This window comes from Carcharhinus amblyrhynchos, chromosome 9 (assembly GCF_965287045.1).
Source record: "Carcharhinus amblyrhynchos chromosome 9, sCarAmb.v2.hapA, whole genome shotgun sequence".
Taxonomy (NCBI): Eukaryota; Metazoa; Chordata; class Chondrichthyes; order Carcharhiniformes; family Carcharhinidae; genus Carcharhinus; species Carcharhinus amblyrhynchos.
In genome coordinates this window covers 20,686,989-20,705,225 of record NC_137332.1, presented here as the reverse complement: position 1 = coordinate 20,705,225, position 18,237 = coordinate 20,686,989, and the positions used below count along the sequence as shown (strand labels likewise).

Sequence of the window (18,237 nt, the reverse complement as noted above, 5' to 3'; positions counted from 1 at the left end):
TTGGTCATCTTTAGTAGCAATATATTAATAATGAAATACGAAGCTTTTAGAAATGCATCTGGTTTAATCCAATGAATGTACTGATCCATACTAAAATATGATTTCCAGTTTATGTCAGGGCAATTTAAATAATTAGTGTTATCACTGTATATACAGTACTTCGATTTTGCAGAACAGCAATGTAGAGCTGTAATTTATGGTATAGAGTGAAAACGTTCATTTTGCTATTGTAGATGATGATAATACACAAATGACAGAACATACTTCAGAAATTGTCCAGAATTGTGAAGTAGATATTGTTTTTGCACTTTTTTCTTCTATTTATAATCTTGATTTATATGCATTTATTAGCAGTGAATTCAAGTCTGGTTATCTTCATTATTTTTAGTATCTAATTCCCTCGTAAGATGGTATGATTTTGTTTTCAGTTTAACATCTGTAATAGGTATTCTGAGGAGGAATTGTGGCACGGTGGGTAGCATCCCTGCTGCCTGAGCCAGAAGCGCCGGTTTCAAGTCCCACCCCAGGATTTATTGGCCAAGGAAGGTCTGTTCATAACGCAGCCAAATGGGTTAAGTGTCAACCCACAAAGTCTTTCCAATGCGTCAGTGGCTGGCGGTAAGTCTGGGAGAGACTCCTAGTCAGCCACATCTGATGTAGAATGACACCCCTCAAGATATAAGCCTCTGGTGACAGATTATTGATCAGTTCCAGGAATAACTAACTATGGAAACAGACAAAAGCCTGCATTAGGTGCAGAAAGAGAATTGAAATAGACACTCTGAGAAAAAGAATGACGTTAGCTAAACTCATACAAACACCAGCATAACAAATGCAATTTTGAAAATAGCTCCAGTGAATAATACTGTCAAGGACAACCAATTGTATTGTTAATGCTGAAGAAATGCAATTGAAACTATAAATTATAGAAATTTTATATATAGATTGTATTAAGCAGAGATCCAAATTAATATATACACTCTACCTTTTAAGAAAGAAAAGCAATAGAATTACAGATCTTTGCATTTTTAAGGGATTTAAACTTTGATTTAGATCAATGCTAGCCTGTTTGAGTAGGAAGTGTATTTTACAACTTTCAAAACTTCCCATAACTTCCAGCGACACAAGAGATTAAAGGATTAGGTGATGTTCTGAATTGGCTTCATTCTTAAAATGGAATATTTAAGATGTTGAGACTGTTGCTGGATGAATGAATCATTTGAAAACTAAGAGAAAGTTTATGGCTGCAAAATCTAACTCTGCAGCTCCACTGGAGCCACTGCAAGGAAGGCTGAAAGTGGAACGTAGAAAACTGCCATCTATGGCGTGGCTGTAGCCAAGATGTGGAGATGCCAGCATTGGACTGGGGTAAAACAGAAAGAAATCCCACAACACCAGTTTAAAGTCCAAACAGGTTTATTTGTAGCAAACACCGCAAGCTTTCGGGACAGCCTGTCCCTTCTTCAGGTGGCTGGGAGTTCAGGTGGCTGTAGCAGCACACAGTGGGAATGCTGTGCATCAGAAACATGCAGAATGTGATGTCAGTCTGCCCCTTTGGCTGATTTTGGGTGTCGCTGACTGGCCAGCATTTATTGCCTATCCTGAGTTGCCCTTGAAACTGAGCAGCTTGCTAGGCCATTTCAGAGGGCAATTGAGAGTCAACCACATTACTGTGGCTCTGGAGTCACATGTGGGCCAGACCAAATAGGGACAGCAGATTTCCTTTGCTAAAGGACATTTCTGAACCAGATGGATTTTTTCCAACAATTGACAATCGTTTCTTGGTCATCAGTAGATTCTTAATTCTAGGTATGTTGAATTTTATTTAATTCAAATGCCACCATCTGTTGTGGCAGGATTCAAAGCCCAGAACATTAGCTGAGCTTCTGGATTAATAGTCTTGTGTTAATACCACTACGCCATCACCTCCTCTTCTGTATCTTTTTGCCAATTTGGACCTTGTAGGTGCAGTCAATATTCACTCACTTCTAAACATGCACAAGAACCCCACCTCCACCCCGGCCCACTTGCATCATTTAAAGGGCCAGGCATCCAACTTTCAATTCAGGCACTTTTGAAGTACTTTTGCTCTTGCACAGTTTGTGGAGTTACTGTGGTGTGTTCCTGGAAAAGCTTTGTTGATTTTTAAAATTTTGCTGTACACTGACTGGGAAGTCATTGGAGCATTGTCCAACAGAAAACTTGTTAGAGTTATGGGGGTGAGAGTTGCAGTCCTTAATGGAGCACAGAGGCTGCATAGAAGAGTAACTGTGTAAAGGGGGAAGGGGAAGAACTCTCAGCAGAAGGAGCAATTCTACTCCCAGCTGAACCAGAAGCAGCATGTGGGGCACCTATGATTTAGCAAAGTAAGTGATCCTGAAGTCTCTCATCACCCACTATATCAGCAGCTACATCCAAACAACAGGGCAAGGATGGCACCATCAAGTGCCCTCAAACTTCCAGGTGGAAGCGGCTGCCAGTATCTTCCATCACTGCATCAGCGAGGTGACAGAAGCCCAGTAACTGCGTACAAGTCATTCAGATGAATCCTGGGTCCCTGGTGCTGAGAGGCAGCAGCACTAACCATTGTGCCACTCTTATTGCAGCACTGGTTAAAACCACCCTAAATGTCTCCATGCTGCAGTGGAAGCTCAAAGATCAGTGAATCCATACTACCAAAGCATTCAGACTTTTGCCATTATGACAGCAGAACTCAGGGCTTGACATGAAGGGCAACAAAAATCTCAGTCCAGCAATCTGTTGAGAATTTCCAACATTTGAGCATAACAGTTGGAGTGTTATGGTGAGGTTGTATAAGACGTTGCTGAGGCCAAATTTAGAATATTGTGTGCAATTTTGGTCACCTAATTACAGGAAGGATATTAATAAGATTGTAAGAGTGCAGAGAAGGTTTACAAGGATGTTGCCGTGACTTGAGAAACTGAGTTACAGAGAAGGGTTGAATAGGTTAGGACTTTATTCCCTGGAGCGTAGAAGAATGAGGGGAGATTTGATAGAGGTGTATGAAATTATGATGGGTATAGATAGAGTGAATGCAAGCAGACTTTTTCCACTGAGACTAGGGGAGAAAAATACTAGAGGACATGGGTTAAGGTTGAAGGGGAAAAAGTTTAAAGGGAATATTGTTGAGGGGGTGCGTTCTTCACACAGAGAGTGCTGGGAGTGTGGAATGAGCTGCCAGATGAAATGGTAAATGTGGGCTCACTTCTAACATTTAAGAAAAACTTGGAAAGGTACATGGATGAGAGGGGATTGGAGGGATATGGTCCTGGTGCAGTTAAGTGGGACTAGGCAGAAAAATGGTTTGGCACACCAAGAAGACCCAAAAGGCCTGTTTCTGTGCTGTAGTGTTTTATGGTTCTATGGTTCTATTTTCTGCTTCTGTTTCTGATATCCAGCATGTGATGAATTTTGCTTCTGCAAAGAACATGTATGCTGTGAGATGAGTTAAAATAATCCTTTGTGTCAGATGAGGTACAACACTGGTTAGTTAAAAGCATGCTAAAACTCACCACAAGCTGCCACGAAAATGTTATTTAATCTAACTGCTGTGTTAAGTTAAGATCAGCTATTTTCTGAAGACTCACACCCAGCAGGAAGTGAATTACAGGTGCATTTATACGACAGATAATGGACTTTGTTTATGTTTCTCCTTATATTGGAATTCTTCTCTCTGTTTATGAGTGTCTGCAGAGCTCTCCCGCTGGTCTTTAAACATTCAATGTTTTTTTTGTGTGGTGCGCTCAAACAATTAAATCAACTACAAGTTCAAAAAATTGTTCACCATGTTTATCAAATCGCCTGAGAACTTCTTAAACTACCATGGAAGTTCCACCACCGCGTGGTCTGCGGACATTCAAGAAGCTGGCTCACTGCCACTTTCTCAAGGGTTGCTAAGGATGGATGATAAACACTGGCCTTGTCAGTGATGCACAGATCCCAACGATGGACAAAAGCATTTGGCACCATGCTGGAGTTTGGCTACGCACATTGTTAAAAACACAAGCAGTGTGGGATTGCCTCCTCCAGAGCATCTCTCACTGATGTTCTCTATTGCCAAGTCAGGATCAAATTATAGAGCTATATTGCATAGAAAATACTTAATAGCAATGCTAACTGGGATATCAGCCTATTCATAGTTCTCTCATTGAGAAAGGATTTTCATCCTAACAGATTCTTGATTGAAAAAGGGCTGTGTGGGTGAAAGGTTATCTGGGTTAGGCTGGAATGTGGGGTAGAAGTTACAGTCAGATAGCCCATGATCTTATTGAATAGTGGAGTAGGCTCAAGGCATTGAGTTACCTACTGCTGCTCCTAATTTGTACCGTTGTGCCTATGTAGAGTTACACAATCACAGAATACTACAGTGCAAAAGAATCCCTTCAGCCCATCGAGTCTGCATCGACGCATGAAAGGCCCTGACCTGCCCACCACCTAAGTCCACTTGCCAGCATTTGGCCCATGGCCTTGAATGTTATGGCGTGACAAGTGCTATTCCAGGTACTTTTTAAAGGATGTGAGGCATCCCACCTCCACCACCCTCCCAGGCAGCACATTCCAGACCTCTGGGTAAAAACATTTTTCCTCAAATCCCCACTAAACCACCCAGCCCTCACTTTTAACTTGTGTCCCCTCTTAACTGACCTCTCAGCTAAGAGGAGCAGATCTACATGATGTCATGGTGGGCAACATAATGGGCAGCATGGTGGTACAGTGCTTAGCACTGCCGCCTCACAGTGCCAGGGACCCGGGTTTGATTCCGGCCTTGGATGACTGACTGTGTGGAGTCTGCATGTTCTCCCAGTGTCTGCGTGGGTTTCCTCTGGATGCGCCAATTTCCTTCCACAGTCCAAAGGTGTGCAGGTTAGGTGGATTGGCTATGTTAAATTGCGTCTCAGTGTCCCGAGATGTGTAGGGGATTAGGGAATTTGGTAGGGTAATTATGCAGGGATACGGAGATAGGGCCTGGGTAAGATACTCTACCTGAGAGTTGGCACAGACTTGATGGGCCAAATGGCCTCCTTCTGCACTGCGGGGATGCTATGATGGTACAAACTTTCACAGGTATAAACAATATTCAAAATTGATACACATCTAACACGAGTGTAGTTTTAAAAAATAATTATGTGAAATGAAGAGTTTGAAGTTTATTTATTAGTGTCACAAGAAGGTTGACACTGACGTGATGGTGAAAATACCCTAGTCGCCACACTCCGGTGTTTGTTCAGGTGCACTGAGGGAGAATTTATCATGGCCAATGCACCTAACCAGCACATCTTTTGGATTGTGTGAGGAAACCGGAGCACCTGGAGGAAACCCACACACAGACACGGGGAGAATGTGCAAACTCCACATAGACAATGACCCAAGCCGGGAATCGAACCCAGGTCCTTAGCATTGTGAGGCAGCAGTGCTAACCACTGTGCAAGGCAAAAGCAAGGCACTTTTGGAATTGCACTCTTTTCTAATTTCATTTTGAACTAAGAACTGCTGACATTGTCATACATGGCCCAGTACATCGGACTCTTCTGCTGAAACTGATTTAAGATAAGCAAAGAGCAGTGCAATTTAATGAGATCGATTAAAGCAGAGTGGTAGAAATGGTGACAATCCTGACCTGTTATGTAGTAGAGCGTGGACTGTAATTGCAGACAGACAGAAGAAATTAAATGCGGTTACAACTCTCAGCGCATGAAATGGCTTCATGATCTATGCAGAAAGGATAATTCATTGCCTCATATGCAGTCTCTTCACTCCATACTAACAAAGGCAGCTGCAGTTTTGGTGCACATCACCCAGTGAGGCAGGAATTTTCTATTTATTTCTGAGATGTGGGTCTTACTGGCAAGGTCAGCATTTGCTGCCCATTCCAAATTGCTCCGGAGAAGGTGAGCCGCCTTCTGGAACCGCTGCAGTCCATGTGGTGTAGGTGCTGTCAGCTACATGATTTTAACTCAGTAATGATGAAGAAACAGCGATATATTTCTAAATCAGGAGAGTGTGTGATTTCACTGAATCATCGGACGTGGTTTTATGGCCACACTCGCCCCAAGACTGGAAAATCCCCGATCTTTGCATAGTCCGCCCCCCTCGCCCACTCCGATTCCTGTGGTGCACTGGACGGAAAAATTTCACCCATAGAATCCCTACAGTGCAGAAGAGGCCATTCAGCCCATCGAGTCTGCAGTGACCCTCTATTAGCGTATCTTACCCAGGCCATCTCCCCCACTCTATCCCCGTGGCTAATCCATCCAACCTACACATTTTGAGACACTAAGGGGCAATTTAACATGGCCAATCCAGCTAGCCAAAATGACTTTCGGACTGTGGGAGGAAACCAGAGCACCCAGAGAAAACCCACGCAGGCACAAGGAGAACGTGCAGACTCCACTCACACAGTCACCCAAGGCTGGGAATGAACCCAGGTTCCTGACGCTGTGAGGCAACAGTGCTAATCACTCTGCCGCTGTGCTGTCCCATTCTTTAAAGATGAGAGAGAATGCAGGTTTAGGTGCTGTCCGGGGAGTGCATCTTGTAAATGGTATATTCTGCACCAGTGGTCAACGGAGTGATGTTTAAAGCGAAGGGGGTGCCAAACAAGAGGCTACCTCACTGATGTTTTCCATTGCCACTATATTTTTTCGTAAACATGATGTCCGCACATGACCATAAAGGTATCCTCTCACTCATACCCTTAGTGTCAGTAACAAATTTAGATTCTGTGCATCTTTAGCCACAGGCTGACACTTTCCAGCCTCCCCGCATGGGTTTTCTGGTGGCAGAGGTGGCTCGCCATTGGCTGCCTGTGAAATTTTCCAGTCCCGCCAAAGTCAATGGCCATTTGTGCCGCTCGCCAGCCATGCCACAGGCGAACCATCTCAGGCGTTCATCTTCAACCAACTGTAAGATCCTGTGGTGGACAGGACTGGAAAATCCTGCCCATAGGGAAGGGTTTTACAGTCCGCTCACCCCAAAACCATAAAATCCCACTCTCAGATCAACAGGCCTTTTCGTTGTCTGCCCCTTGCCCACTTTGATTCCTGTGACCAGCGGGGAAATAAAATTCTGGCCATAGTCTATGATGACATCCCACTATCTGGACAGTTGTGCATTTAGATTTCTTTTGGCTAACTTACTTAGATTCTATATGTGTATATTGTAGCCATTTTTGCTACTTTAGATATCAGCTCATTTCTTTCTATTTTCTATGTTATTTGTGATTCACCTGCCCTGTTTCTCTACAAGTTCCCCGAACTCTGTCATTTTGCTTTGAACAGCATGCTCTCCCATACAATTTGGTATCTCCAGTCAGTTGAGACATTCTGCACAGAATAGGCACCATTGAGAAACAGCAGGAAATACGAGAGTATCCATCAGAGTTTCCTAAGTTGAAACCAAGAGTGTTGCTAGTCACAACTGTCCAATTAAAACTACCAACATTGATCAATACCTTTCTTCCCCATTTGATTTAGGATTAAATTTATGACATCTTCCTTTTTCCCGATAGTATTAGTTAGCCATAAATGTCATGCGAGACACCTAATCAAATGGTATTGGGTAGCTGAGATGTATAACATTGCTTTTGGCCACTAGTCCTAGTGCATTCTTCAAGGAGTCCAATAAATCTGCTGTCATAGTCTGGAATTTCATACTGGGTTGAATTATTGCTTTTACTCTTATTAAGCATTCACAGATTGCTTCTTTCAGTACAAATGTCAATGTTTTGCCCTTTATTGCGAGGAAGATGGAATATAAAAGCAGGGAGGTCGTTCTGCAATTGTACAAGGTACTAGTGAGGCTGCAACTAGAATACCGCGTGCAATTTTGGTCCCCTTATTTGTGAAAGGATATATTGGCCTTGGAGGGAGTACAGAGAAGGTTCACCAGGTTGATACCGGAGATGAGGGGGTTAGCTTGTGAGGAGAGATTGAGTAGATTGGGCCTGTACTTGTTGGAGTTTAGAAGGCTGAGGGGAGATCTTATAGAGACATATAAGACAATGAAGGGGCTAGACAGGGTAGAATCAGAGAGATTATTTCCACTTAGAAAGGAAGCAAGAATTAGAAGGCATAGCCTCAAAATAAGGGGGAGTCAATTCCGAACAGAGGGTAGTAAATCTTTGGAATTTTCTGCCCATTGAAGCAGTGGAGGCTACCTCGTTAAATATGTTTCAGTCACAGGTAGATAGATTTCTGATCAATAAGGGAATTAAGGGTTATGGGGAGCAGGCGGGTAAGTGGAACTGAACCACTATCAGATCAGCCATGACCTTATTGAATGGCAGGGCAGGCTCGAGGGGCTAGATGGCCTACTCCTGCTCCTATTTCTTATGTTCTTATAGCTGTCAAGCCAGCAACCTTTTAATTCCCAGGATCATATTCCCAATATCTGGAAAACATCAGCTGTTTTCCAAGTCATTTGACATTACTCCAGTGCTTGGGGTATGAAAAATTCAGCCAAGGTCCCATCTGTTGCAATCTCTTTTGCTTTGATATTCGCGACCATGTTCCAACTGATCCTATTAACCTTCTTAAATGTGATGCACTGCAGATTGTGAGTAAATTCATTGCTATCCATTTTTTCCAATGACCAAAGATAGGTTTCTCAGCCCACCAACAAACAAAATGATCATTGGCCACAAGTTAGCAGCCATGTTGGATATGGGCACAAATGCCTTAATGGCCGCTAAACCTTGCAAATGGCCAAATCTGGGATTTACGCCAATAGGATTTCTGAAGGTAATCTCCCCAGCCCCTCCCTCTGATGACATGGTCAGGTTCATGCCCAGGAAGGGTGCTAGCCTGATGAATATATTTTATAAAATATCTGAATATCATTATTGGGCTTAATGTCACTGCGTCTGCCTTCAATCTATCTTCTCACCCAGCTGGTGTGACGTCACATAACTACTGGTTCTGAAAAACAAAAATCATTTGTGATTACCAAGCCGGGCATGCACAGGTAAGTATAGCCCCGAGGTGGAGGGGGACATGCCCAGGCACTGCCCGCCAGCACCCTGGCAGTGCCAACCTGGCCCTGTTGCCTGTAGGGGGAGGGAGCCATGCTTATGGAGGCAGAGTGTCCTGATGTGTGGGAAGGGAAGGGAGGAGAGGGGGGATTCTTTGATGTCTGCAGGAGATCACCCCAATGCTTGTGTGGGGAGGGGGGCAGTGGCCAACCCATACTTTTGGTGGTGGGCCTTCCATGTCCATGGGGGTGTGATGGATGTTTACTTTTAGTGCAGGTCAGGATGCACTTTAAAGATGGCACTGCAACCTCTGTGGAGTTAGCATTTCCAGCTCTAACAGGCCTTCTCCCCCACCTCTACAACAAAGCACAGACCACACCCCAGATTTTCTCCGCACTGAGTTCCAGAAAATCTGGAGAGAAAACTCGACTGTGGAGAGATACACATCGGTTTTTGGTCTGATCCTTACACTCAGACAAATATTTGTAAGATTGCGCCCATTATATTAAGGAATATAATTCTGCTGTTTCATTTCTTATATTTCATTGATCCATTTCTATTTGGTGTGTTGCCTGCAGTATATACATGCAAAAGTATACCCCCCTTTTTCGAAAATCATTTGCCAACTTTCCTTTTAGCAGCTGCACTGTCTCTCTCTACTTTGTCCCATTTTCCCTGCCCTTTCCCCATTTCCTTTCTAAGGTTTCTATTTCAAATACTCACATTATTACCTTTAAAACAATTATAGATTCTACTTTCATCATTGCTTCTGGTAGGCCATTCCACTTTTTATCAAAATACTTTATATACTTTGTTATATATTATTACAGACAGGGTCAGAAGAGAACTGTAAACCTTGTACCTTTTCCCCTAATGTCTGTAATCAGTGTCTTTTTGGAATGGAAGATGTGTCTATTTCTCAACCCCTAACTGTGCCATACTCTCAGTAGATGCTCATTGAGGGAGTGCTCCACAGTTGGTGAGTGCCTATTGAGGGAGTGCTCCACAGCTGGTGAGTGCCTACTGAGGGAGTGCTGCACAATCAGTAGGTGCGTATTGAGGGGCTGCTGCACCATCGGTGGGTGTGTATTGCAGGGTGCCGCACAGTTGGTGGGTGCGTATTGAGAGGATGCCGCACAGTCAGTGAGTCATTATTGAGGGAGTGCCACATTGTCGGTGTGTCAGTGTTAAGGGAGTGTCACACAGTTGCTGTGTAGTGTTAAGGAATTGCCACGCAGTCGCTGGTTGATTGTTAAGGGAGTGCCACACAGTCGCTGTGTAATGTTAAGGGATTGCCACACAGTCACTGGTTCATTGTTAAGGGAGTGTCAAACAGTCGCTGTGTAGTGTTAAGGGAGTGCCACACAGTCGCTGTGTAGTGTTAAGAGATTGCCACATAGTCGCTGGTTGATTGTTAAGGGATTGCCACAGAGTCGCTGGTTCATTGTTAAGGGAGTGCCACACAGTCGCTGTGTAATGTTAGGGGATTGTCACACAGTCACTGGTTCATTGTTAAGGGAGTGTCAAACAGTCGCTGTGTAGTGTTAAGGGATTGTCACACAGTCGCTGGTTCATTGTTAAGGGATTGCCACATAGTCGCTGGTTGATTGTTAAGGGATTGCCACACAGTCGCTGGTTCATTGTTAAGGGAGTGCCACACAGTCGCTGTGTAGTGTTAAGGGATTGTCACACAGTCGCTGGTTCATTGTTAAGGGAGTGCCACACAGTTGCTGTGTAGTGTTAAGGGATTGTCACACAGTCGCTGGTTCATTGTTAAGGGAGTGCCACACAGTCGCTGTGTAGTGTTAAGGGATTGTCACACAGTCGCTGGTTCATTGTTAAGGGAGTGCCACATAGTTGTGGTTCAGGATTTAGGGATGCCGTTGAGGATCATGGAATTCATACAGTAGAGAAGGGGACCCTTCAGCTCATCGGGTCTGCACCGACCACAATCCCACCCAGGCCTTATTTCCATAAGCCCACATATTTACCCTGCTAATCCCCTGACAATTTAGCATGGCCAATCAACCTAACCCGCACATTCAGTGTTGAGGAGGTATTACATAGCCAGTGAGTCAATAAAATGCTAGTGCTGCACATTTGGTGGGTCAGTATTGCTGGTGACCTGCACAGTCGATGGGTCAGCATTGATAGAGAGCTGCACATTTTTAAACAATAAGCAGCAAGCTTCATAGATGTAAATAAAGAAGATTATTTATTCACACTTTCACCTTGAAAGTCTAAAAACTACATTACTCATGTAATTACTCAAGAATGACATAATTTGAGGGGATAGCACAGTTTTACAAGTTGTAAACAAAGGAATAGTTCATGCTTTGTATGTTTGACTCATCATTGGGAGAACAGTTGTTGTAGGCTTATGGAAAACGGCATTTTCACTCTGCTGGGGTAGTTTGGTGGTTTCAATAGCTAGAGTTGGCTGTTGTCAGGAATTATTATAGGATTCTCTCAAAGAGAAGGGATACTAGTTAGCCACATAGTTTTTCTCACCAGGAGGCCAGGTTTGTTTACAGGATGACTCAAAGTATCAGGCTGGGAGAGTTTTAAGGTGTCGTTGTCTCTAGATTTAGAAGGGTTTAGGTGTTACAGCCCTGCTCTAGCATTGGGCAATGTGTGTTCTTTGCAGACTCACTGGTATCTCCCTGCTTCTTAGAATAATTGATTTATTATCTGCAGCCTGTTTCAGTCACACGACGGCAAGTTTCAGCTCTTTCTATCCTCCACGTAACGAGTTGGAGTGAAAGTGATTGATACAAGTAGGGGAATGATTGATAACCCATCCCACTACTGATGATTAGCTCACTGGAAGACCCTGTATCATATTTCACCTTTACGGCTCTGAAATGTCTGGTTGCAATGGTTTGTTGGATTTCTCCGTGGAGCTGATAAGGATGTGATTCCCATTTGTATGTGAGAACCTTTCAGAAATATTTTCAGACGTGAGCAGAGATTGCAAAAGTCACCTGACCTTTGCTGGCCCCCTCAGCCACCATATTAGTGCCCATTTTTTAAAAAAATACAGTTTGAAAAAATTATATACTGAATGCTGTCCATGTTTAAAGACATGATGTCACTTAATGTGATATTATAATAATCTCTTACTTTGTACTTCTGATGATAAATGACTTCTATTATCTTAACTTCCCTGTTCTACAGAAAGAAAGATTTGCAATTATATAGCACTACTCACACTCAATCGACCTTAAAACACTTTACAGCCATGGGATATTTTACATTTACCCGAGAAGGATCCTGGTTTATAATGTCATGAAGGCAGATCTCTGACAGTGCGGCGCTCTGTCAGTACCACAGTGTTTGACTAAGGCCTTTAAGAGCATAACTAACTGAGCCATGGTCAACATGCAATCCCAACAGAGCAGAAGGAGACCATTTGGTCCATCAAGTCTGCATCAACTCTTTAACAGAGCATCTTACTTAGGCCTTCCCCTCCACTCTATCCCTGTAATCTTGCACATTTAGCATGGCTAATTCACCTAACCTACACATTCCAAGACATGAAGGGGCAATTTGTCATGGCAAGTGCACTTAACCTGCACATCTTTGGAATTTGGGAGGAAACTCGAGCACCCGACAGACACCCATGCGGACAGGGGAGAGCGTGCAAACCCGACAAAGACAACCATCTAAGGCCAAACTCGAACTCAGGTCCCTGGCGCTGTGAGGTAGCAGTGCTAATCACTGTGTCACACCGGGCCACCCTAACAGTTAACTTTATTAACTATTTACTTGAAGCTCAGTATTACCTTCAACACAATACACCCTCAATCCTGTGCCCACTTTGGAAAGATCCTTAAAAACATTCTACTTTTGTTTGGTTTGCAATTTTTCCTTTAATATATCTTCCCAACTTATTATCCAATTTTGATTCAGGCAGCTTTCAGAGCAGATTTCCTTAAGTCTGGTAGGTTCTTATATTATGGTTTGTTTCTCTATCCATGTCTTGGGAACATATCCAGTTCCAATTGATCTTCAAGTCACATATCCCCTTTCTCTAAACTCCCACTATATCATGACAAAGTGGCAGAGCCTGGATATTCTGCAGTATGCCCATCTCTTGACTCCTCCAAAGTTATCCACCATTGCTCCAGCTTGATACGTGGTGAAATACACTGTAAGAAGTCTCATAATACCAGGTTAGAGTCCAACAGGTTTATGTGGAGTCACAAGCTTTTGGGGCACTGCTCCTTCATAAGGTGAGTGATGAAGGAGCATCGCTCCAAAACTTGAGATTCCAAGTAAACCTGTTGGACTTTAACCTGGTGTTGTGAGACTTCTTACTGTGCCCATCCCAGTCCAACGCTGGCATCTCCACATCATGAGATACCCATATTAACTTGGGGAAGGTGATGGCTTACTGGTATTATAACTAAACTATTAATCCAGAAGTTCAGCTAATGTTCTGGGAGCCTGGATTCAAATCCCATCACGGCAGATGATGTCTTTACCTGATCTGGCCTACATGTTATTCCAGGGCCACAGCAACTCTCAACTGCCCTCAAGCAACTAAGGATGGGCAATAAATGATGTGGCGATGCTGGCGTTGGACTGGGGTAAACACAGTAAGGAGTGTCACAACACCAGGTTAAAGTCCAAAAGGTTTATTTGGTAGCAAAAACCACTAACTTTTGGAGCGTTCGCTGCTCCTTCATTGCTTTATTGCTACCAATAAATGATGGCCAGCCAGTGATGCCATGCTCCACAAATGAATGAAAAAAACTCGTGAGGATGCAGTCACAGCAGCCCTCCAGAAGTTCAACAACATCAACAGAACTTGACCAATGCCCTGGCACAGAACTCAAGATCCATTCTCTTCAGCAGCAGCTGTACATGCAATCTGGAGGATACACTGCACTCAAGGTTTTGTCCAAAGCATCTCCTTTTCCTGTGGCCGCACCATTAAGAAGGACTAGATTAGTAACATTGTAGGAATAACATTATCTCCAAGTGACAAATCCTCCTTATTATTACTGAGTCAAAATCCTGGAATTCCCGAACTAACAACACTATCATGGGGGCACCTATAACACCGATGATGTGGAGATGCTGGCATTGAACATAAGAACATAAGAAATAGGAGCAGGAGTAGGCCATCTAGCCCTTCGAGCCTGCCTCACCATTCAATAAGATCATGGCTGATCTGAAGTGGATCAGTTCCACTTTCCTGCTTTCTCCCCGAAACCCTTAATTCCCCTGTCTATCAAAAACCTATCTACCTGTGACTTAAATATATTTAGCGAGGTAGCCTCCACCACTTCAACGGGCAGAGAATTCCAGAGATTCACCACCCTTTGAGTGAAGAAGTTCCTCCTCAACTCTGATCTAAACTGCACCCCCCCTTATCTTAAGGCTGTGCCCTCTAGTTCTGCTATCCTTTCTGTGCACACCCCATTGGACTGGGGTGTGCATAGATAACAAGTCTTATAACATAGGCTAAAGTCCAGCAGGTTTACTTGGAGTCACAACAGGTGAGGAAGGAGCAGCGCTCCGAAAGCTTGTGATTCCAAATTAACCTGTTGGACTTTAACCTGATGTTGTGAGACTTCTTACTTGGACCTATAAAACCACAATGGTTCAAGAGGAATGTTCAATAGCACCTTCTCAGGGCAAAGAGGAACAGTCAATAAATGTGGCCTTGCCCACATCCTGGAAAAGCATAAAAATAAATAATCAGGCCCTCTAGCATAATCAATGATGGTAGTATATTTATGTGATAGATCGTCCTGATAATGAATATTACTGACTTGCTTTAGTGCTGGGAGATTGTTCCGCCATCATTCTTCCAAGGACCTTGCATCAACAGCTGGCAGCTTTCACTGCTGGGAATATATTTGTATGGATTTAACTTCTTACTTTATGGATTTCAGTGTTGAATATATTAAAAATGACTAAGAATTTAGATCTCCCTCTTTCCCCAGACAGCAGAATATCTCAAATCCGGCTACCAGAAAACCAGCCATGTCCAAAACTTGGACGCTTACCTTCCTCACGATCTGAGTGGCTTAGCAAACCTTGACTCCACTGTTAGGGAAGTGAGGATGGCATGAAAGAGTTATCAAATGCAATGTGTGAGAAGCGAATTCATATCAGCAATGACATGGCTGTTAACCTAAAATGCATTTTTAAATTCATTGATGGGACATGGGGATCGCGGGCTGGCCAGCATTTATTGTGTGGAGATGCCAAGGTTGGAATGGGGTAAACACAGTAAGAAATCTCACAACACCAAGTTAAAGTCCAACCGTTGGACTTTAACCTTGTGTTGTGAGACTTCCTACAGCATTTATTGCCCATCCCTAGTTGCCCGGGGGCTGTTGAGAGTCAACCACTTTGCTTTGCAATCATATCATTTGGTTTTCCTATGTCCCATATTCGCTCATTGAAGAGGTTCCAATTATTTTTCCACAAAACCAGCAAGTTCTGCAGTCGGGCATGGAATTGTTCCCGAAGTTACCAGATTTGAGGTGTGCTCTCTGTGTAGTGGTCATGGGAGAATACCTGTTTCCCTAAAAAAGAGTTGTCATTCATCACAAAATGACAGCTTGTGTACATTGCTGCTACTTTTTTTTCTGGTAGAGTGCTCAAACTGTACTTAGTTGCTCTTTTCCCTGAGTAATTGAACTTCCATACACAAGAGATTTGTAGAGGTCAAGGATGAGCCTAATTCATTCTCAATATATTTCGAAGAATGAAGCAAAATTGACTACTCTCCACTAGCGATCAGCTTTATGCTAAAATCTCCTTTGATATAAATAGAACTGTATCATATGAAGAGGCATAATCCCATCTTTCAACACAACAGTTAAATATGGTTATTAAAAACAAAGAACAAAGAAAAGTGCAGAACTGAAACTGGCCCTTCAGCCCTCCAAGCCCATGCCGATCATGATGCCCGATCTAAAAAATGCGTTCTGCCCTTACTCAGACCGTATCTCTCTATTCCCTCCCTATTCATGTACCCATCCAGATGCCCCTTAAATGTTGCTAATGTGCCTGCTTGCATCAGCTCCTCTGGCAGCATGTTCCAGGTACCCACTACTTTCTGGGTGAAAAACCTCCCCCACACACCTCCCTTAAACTCTCCTCCCCTCACCTTGAACCTTGTGCCCCCTTGTAATTGATACTTCCACACTAGGAAAAAGCCTCTGTCTATGCCTCATAATTTTGTAGACCTCTATCAACTCTCCCCTCAACCTTCGTCTTTCCAGTGAAAATAATCCTAGTTTACTCAACCTCTCCTCATAATCAACACCCTTGAGACCAGGCAACATCCAGGTAAAACTTCTTTGCACTCTCTCCCAAACTTCCACGTCCTTCTGGCAGTGTGGTGACTAGAACTGCATGCAATACTCTAAATGCAGCCTAACCAAGGTTTTTATCGTTGAAACATGCCAACTCTTGTACTCAGTGCTCCAGCCGATGAAGGCAAGCATGCCATATGCCTTCTTAATTACCTTGGCCAACTGTGTTGCCAATTTTAGGGAACTATGGACCTGCATGCCCATTTCCCTCTGCATGTGAATGTTCCTAACGGTTCTGTCATTCACAGTATTACTTATATTTGCTAACGTTATTCCTGTTTCTTGGGTACCATTTTGATTTTTTTTTTGTTTAAATGTAAATGAATGCCTGGAAGAATGAATCAGGTCCGATGGCAGCATTTTGGAAAATAGCACATTGATGTTATTGTCATACAGGACATACTTTTTAAAAATCTAAGGAATAAAAGTGAGCAAACAAAACTAAATACTAGCAGTTTTGTTTGGGTTGCAAACCGTCCTCAAATTTCCCTCGATCCCATTTTGCTGCTATAAATATGGCAAAGCAGAAGTTCCACCCCCCTAGTGTTCAGAGGTCAGAGACATTTCAATAATTTAGGCAGAGCCTCACACCATTTATAGCACCACGAGGGTTCCCACCTCATGTGTAGGAGGTGCAGATTCACTGCTATTAGTCGCTACAGTGTAAGTGCACCCAAACACCAGATGCACCTGCGATTAAAAGTTTATTTATTATTGTCACAAGTAGGCTTACCTTGCCACTGCAATGAAGTTACTGTGAAAATCCCCTAGTCGCCACACTCCGGCACCTGTTCGGGTACACTGAGGGAGAATTTAGCACAGCCAATGCATCTAACCATCAGATTGTGGGAGAAAACACTCAGAGGAAACCCACACATACACGGGGAGAACGTGCAGACTTCACACAGACAGATATCCAAATTGGGAATTGAACCCAGATCCCTGGTGCTATGAGGCAGCAGTGCAAAGCACTGCGCCACCATGCCGCTCCTAGTGGCAGGAAGCTGGAGAATGCTTCCACTTTAGCAAGGACCTGGTTTGCAGCTAGTACTTGATGATCAATTCTTTAGGGAAAATAAGCCAGGAAGTTCTTCAAACTCCTCCCACTCTTCCTAGGATACTCAGTTGGAAGTGTGATGCCATACTCTTAGCAAAGCAACATCAACGGCGAGAGATTTCTCAGCCATTCTCATTCTCATTTACATTTAAAGGACCTGCACCTCTCCCATCCCACAGCACCCTTTGTGCATTTGTATGCGGGAGCCACAAGGTGTCCCTGGCAACACATACTATGGCTCAAATTATTGAGAAATGTACTCTGTGAAATGTTACGTTCATTTGCTTGGCAAGGTGAAATGCCTGACTATTTGGGGCACTTTAATGTACCAACTGACACCCTGAAGGCACATGGATTCTACCTCGATTCTGCCACCTGCCCACAATGCATTGTTCTTGTGCCCCAGCATCACAAATCTTTGGCCCTATTGCTTTGCAGTGAAGGAAAAAATGGAATTCTATGTTCTTGGAGTTGAGCTTTTTTAATTATTCAAGGGACATGGGCTTCATTGGTTCAGCCAGCATTTATTGCCCGTCCCTGATTGCCCTTATAAAGGTGGTGATGAGCTACCTTCTTGAACTGCTGCAGTCCATGCGGTGTAGGTACATCCACAGTGCTATTAGGGAGGGATTTTGACCTAACAGCAAAGAAGGAACAGTGATATATTTCCAAGTCAGGATGATATAGCTTGGAGGGGAACCTGCAGATGGTAATGTTCCCATGTATCTGCTACCCTTGTCCTTAGAGATGGTAGTGGTCATTGGAAGGTGCGTTCTTGCGGTGCATCTTGTAAATGGTATACATGGCTGCCACTGTTCGTCAATGGTGCAGGGAATAAATGTTTGTGGATG

General features: G+C 43.5%; 1 protein-coding gene across 2 annotated transcripts in view; it reads left to right on the top strand.

The window, feature by feature from the left end:
• LOC145348313 (phospholipid phosphatase-related protein type 5-like) overlaps positions 1 to 18,237 on the top strand; it is a 128,887-nt gene that overhangs the window by 75,975 nt on the left and 34,675 nt on the right. The gene's annotated exons all lie outside the window — the stretch shown is intronic.